At 56.9% G+C, this 5,000-nt stretch overlaps 2 non-coding genes across 2 annotated transcripts; both read left to right on the top strand.

Moving 5' to 3' along the window:
* The first annotated feature begins 238 nt into the window (after window positions 1–238).
* Window positions 239–2,151, top strand: LOC124224386 (small subunit ribosomal RNA). Its single transcript, XR_006884690.1, has one exon. It is a non-coding gene; the product is annotated as a small subunit ribosomal RNA (ribosomal RNA).
* An 844-nt stretch (window positions 2,152–2,995) lies between these two features.
* On the top strand, window positions 2,996–3,149 carry LOC124224392 (5.8S ribosomal RNA). The gene has a single exon (XR_006884695.1). It is a non-coding gene; the product is annotated as a 5.8S ribosomal RNA (ribosomal RNA).
* Window positions 3,150–5,000: the final 1,851 nt, after the last annotated feature.

Genomic DNA, 5,000 nt, shown 5'->3' with positions numbered 1-5,000 from the left:
GCGTACACTCAAAGACCAGAGATGTTATAACAACGTATCCCAGACGCTTTCAATCTAGCCGACGGGTTACGGGAGATCGTTCGAACGCTTATAAGCCGAGTGTCGAAGGTGGCGGCACACGGATCCGGGGCTGCCTGCGTGCAGTCCCGAAACTTACAGTAGACGCGCGGCCGACCGGGCTACGAGACCCGGTCGGCGATGGGTGGCGCACGTCCGAGCCGAGATTTTGTATCGAAGCTCCCTGGTTGATCCTGCCAGTAGTCATATGCTTGTCTCAAAGATTAAGCCATGCATGTCTCAGTGCAAGCCAAATTAAGGTGAAACCGCGAATGGCTCATTAAATCAGTTATGGTTTCTTAGATCGTACACACATTTACTTGGATAACTGTGGTAATTCTAGAGCTAATACATGCAAACAGAGTTCCGACCAGAGATGGAAGGAATGCTTTTATTAGATCAAAACCAATCGGCGGCGGGTACGTCCCGTCCGCCGTTTACCTTGGTGACTCTGAATAACTTTGGGCTGATCGCACGGTCTCGTACCGGCGACGCTTCTTTCAAATGTCTGCCTTATCAACTGTCGATGGTAGGCTCTGCGCCTACCATGGTTGTAACGGGTAACGGGGAATCAGGGTTCGATTCCGGAGAGGGAGCCTGAGAAACGGCTACCACATCCAAGGAAGGCAGCAGGCGCGCAAATTACCCACTCCCGGCACGGGGAGGGTAGTGACGAAAAATAACGATACGGGACTCATCCGAGGCCCCGTAATCGGAATGAGTACACTTTAAATCCTTTAACGAGGCTCCATTGGAGGGCAAGTCTGGTGCCAGCAGCCGCGGTAATTCCAGCTCCAATAGCGTATATTAAAGTTGTTGCGGTTAAAAAGCTCGTAGTTGAATCTGTGTCCCACGCTGTCGGTTCACCGCTCGCGGTGTCTAACTGGCATGATTGTGGGACGTCCTACCGGTGGGCTTAGCCCTCCGGGGCGGCCCAACTAATATCCCATCGCGGTGCTCTTCACTGAGTGTCGAGGTGGGCCGGTACGTTTACTTTGAACAAATTAGAGTGCTTAAAGCAGGCTATTTTCGCCTGAATACTGTGTGCATGGAATAATGGAATAGGACCTCGGTTCTATTTTGTTGGTTTTCGGAACCCCGAGGTAATGATTAATAGGGACAGATGGGGGGCATTCGTATTGCGACGTTAGAGGTGAAATTCTTGGATCGTCGCAAGACGGACAGAAGCGAAAGCATTTGCCAAAAATGTTTCTTTAATCAAGAACGAAAGTTAGAGGTTCGAAGGCGATCAGATACCGCCCTAGTTCTAACCATAAACGATGCCAGCTAGCGATCCGCCGAAGTTCCTCGATGACTCGGCGGGCAGCTTCCGGGAAACCAAAGCTTTTGGGTTCCGGGGGAAGTATGGTTGCAAAGCTGAAACTTAAAGGAATTGACGGAAGGGCACCACCAGGAGTGGAGCCTGCGGCTTAATTTGACTCAACACGGGAAACCTCACCAGGCCCGGACACCGGAAGGATTGACAGATTGAGAGCTCTTTCTTGATTCGGTGGGTGGTGGTGCATGGCCGTTCTTAGTTGGTGGAGCGATTTGTCTGGTTAATTCCGATAACGAACGAGACTCTAGCCTGCTAAATAGGCGTACCTTCCGGTATCTCGAAGGCCCCCGGCCTCGGTCGGGCGGTTTTACTACCGGCGTACAAATAAATCTTCTTAGAGGGACAGGCGGCTTCTAGCCGCACGAGATTGAGCAATAACAGGTCTGTGATGCCCTTAGATGTTCTGGGCCGCACGCGCGCTACACTGAAGGAATCAGCGTGTCTTCCCTGGCCGAAAGGCCCGGGTAACCCGCTGAACCTCCTTCGTTGCTAGGGATTGGGGCTTGCAATTATTCCCCATGAACGAGGAATTCCCAGTAAGCGCGAGTCATAAGCTCGCGTTGATTACGTCCCTGCCCTTTGTACACACCGCCCGTCGCTACTACCGATTGAATGATTTAGTGAGGTCTTCGGACTGGTACGCGGCAATGTCTCGGCATTGCCGATGTTGCCGGGAAGATGACCAAACTTGATCATTTAGAGGAAGTAAAAGTCGTAACAAGGTTTCCGTAGGTGAACCTGCGGAAGGATCATTAACGTTTCGTACTGCCGAAGCAGCGACTCGTAAGCGCGCGGGGCTGTCTCGCCGCGAGAGCGGCGTGTCACGCCCACGTGTCGCGAACAAAATTTCACAAAAGTTTGAACGACGTAACGGTCGGGCCCGGTTTGCCGCGGCGCGCAACACAATCGTCGTGACAACGAACGCGGTGCTGACGCCGGATCCGATGGGTCCGGCGTTCGCCGCGGTCGCGACGAGCGCAGTCGCCGGCTAAAACCGCCCGACGACCGACTCGCGCCGAGGCGTCGACCCGTCGCTCCGCGTCCAGCGCGGAGCAGCGGCGGGTCGTTCGCGCCTCCGGCCGACTCGGTGCCGAGAGGGGACCGCTCCGCGGTCCGCCTCGACTCGTTCGACCCGGTCAGGTCGTACGAGGGAGACGTGCGAAGCTGGTCTCAGCGCTTCTTCGCGGGCAGCCTGTCTGCGCCCGGGTGTCCTCGGTGCAACGCCGTTACACCCCGGACGCAGGCCGCGAACGCGGTAGGCTTCGGAGAGAATTTTCGCCCGTACGAGGAAGCTCGCGTCAGCGTCGAGGGCAGCGATGCCCGGGACTCGCTGACGCGGCCCACTGCCGTCCGCCGTCAATCGTTTGCATTGCGAGCCGATCGGGTCCGGCGCCGGTCAATTCCGGCAGACGACCCGTGAACTCGAGGCGACGTCGGCTCTTGAACTATCGCACGAACGAAATTTGACGCGCGGCGCGCGTTCCTTCCCGCGCGCAACCGCGCAAGGGCTGACGCACCCGCGGCGCCGCGCTCACGACCACAGAAAGCCGGTAACAACCGTAATTTTAGCATTTTTAATGCAAAATTCACATATATGATTACCCTGAACGGTGGATCACTTGGCTCGTGGGTCGATGAAGAACGCAGCTAATTGCGCGTCAACTGTGAACTGCAGGACACATGAACATCGACATTTCGAACGCACATTGCGGTCCACGGATACAATTCCCGGACCACGCCTGGCTGAGGGTCGTTTAACAACGACAGACTGCTCCGTAGGCAACGGTGCCGCGAAAACCCCCGACCCGGGGGAACACAGCGCACCGTGCCTTCGCGAGCGAATGACTGGGCGTTCGCAGCCTCAAACAAAGGTCGCGTCGCCTCAAACGAACACGTATGTCCACGGTCACGGACGCGTCGCCGCAGATCGCGGGGTCGAGCTGTCGCTGCCGTTCGTCACGTTCCGGTGCTAGCGATAGTCGAGAGAACGAACGAATTCGGCACGGCGACACACAGACCGCGCGCGGTCGGTTCGCCGCTCATGTGATGAAGTTTTCCGTCCACGCTTCGCCGCGGGGGGCTCTCGGGTCTCCGTACGGCGGGCGTGTTTACGGTCGTTTCCGTGGCTCGAACGTACGAAAGAATACGTTGTGTCCTCGTCCGTGTCGACGGTGCTGTTCTTGAACGAACGGCCGTCGCCGACGACGGACTCGCAATCTTACGACGACCTCAGAGCAGGCGAGACTACCCGCTGAATTTAAGCATATTACTAAGCGGAGGAAAAGAAACTAACTAGGATTTCCTTAGTAGCGGCGAGCGAACAGGAAACAGCCCAGCACTGAATCCCGCGGTTCTGCCGCCGGGAAATGTAGTGTTTGGGAGGATCCACTTATCCCGGGGCGTCGGCCCGCGTCCAAGTCCATCTTGAATGGGGCCACTTACCCGCAGAGGGTGCCAGGCCCGTAGTGACCGGGACGCGCCACGGGAGGATCTCTCCTCAGAGTCGGGTTGCTTGAGAGTGCAGCTCTAAGTGGGTGGTAAACTCCATCTAAGGCTAAATATGACCACGAGACCGATAGCGAACAAGTACCGTGAGGGAAAGTTGAAAAGAACTTTGAAGAGAGAGTTCAAGAGTACGTGAAACCGTTCAGGGGTAAACCTGAGAAACCCGAAAGATCGAACGGGGAGATTCATCGTCAGCGACGCAGGCTTCGCCGCGGCTCGTGATGTCGGGACCTCGCGTCCACGGCACTCGGTCGCGGTGCAATGTCCGGCGGCGCCGGCGTGCACTTCTCCCCTAGTAGGACGTCGCGACCCGTTGGGTGTCGGTCTAAGGCCCGGTCGGCTGCCTGTCTCGGCGTTCTCGTCGGGGCAGACCCCCGGTTGCCCGTCCGGCTGCCCGGCGGTACCCGCACGGTATAGAGCCGCATTGAACTGCGTCGGGCCCGCCGCAAGCGCGGTCAGCGATTCCCGGTGGTCGGACCTAGCGCCGTCCCCGGGCCTGGCCAGCTGTTGGCTGGCGGTGTCCTCTGGCTGGCTCGTTCGAATTATCAAATACCGGTCGGCGACGCTATTGCTTTGGGTACTTTCAGGACCCGTCTTGAAACACGGACCAAGGAGTCTAACATGTGCGCGAGTCATTGGGACGAGCAAACCTAAAGGCGAAATGAAAGTAAAGGTCAGCCCAGCGCTGACCGAGGGAGGATGGGCCGCGTCACGATGCGGCCCCGCACTCCCGGGGCGTCTCGTTCTCACTGCGAGAAGAGGCGCACCCAGAGCGTACACGTTGGGACCCGAAAGATGGTGAACTATGCCTGGTCAGGACGAAGTCAGGGGAAACCCTGATGGAGGTCCGTAGCGATTCTGACGTGCAAATCGATCGTCGGAACTGGGTATAGGGGCGAAAGACTAATCGAACCATCTAGTAGCTGGTTCCCTCCGAAGTTTCCCTCAGGATAGCTGGCACTCGCGTACAAAACGTACACGAGTCTCATCCGGTAAAGCGAATGATTAGAGGCCTTGGGGCCGAAACGACCTCAACCTATTCTCAAACTTTAAATGGGTGAGATCTCTGGCTTGCTTGAACTATGAAGCCACGAGATCT

Source organism: Neodiprion pinetum, unplaced genomic scaffold (genome assembly GCF_021155775.2).
Source record: "Neodiprion pinetum isolate iyNeoPine1 unplaced genomic scaffold, iyNeoPine1.2 ptg000151l, whole genome shotgun sequence".
Lineage (NCBI taxonomy): Eukaryota > Metazoa > Arthropoda > Insecta > Hymenoptera > Diprionidae > Neodiprion > Neodiprion pinetum.
This window is presented reverse-complemented; position numbering and strand designations above follow the sequence as displayed.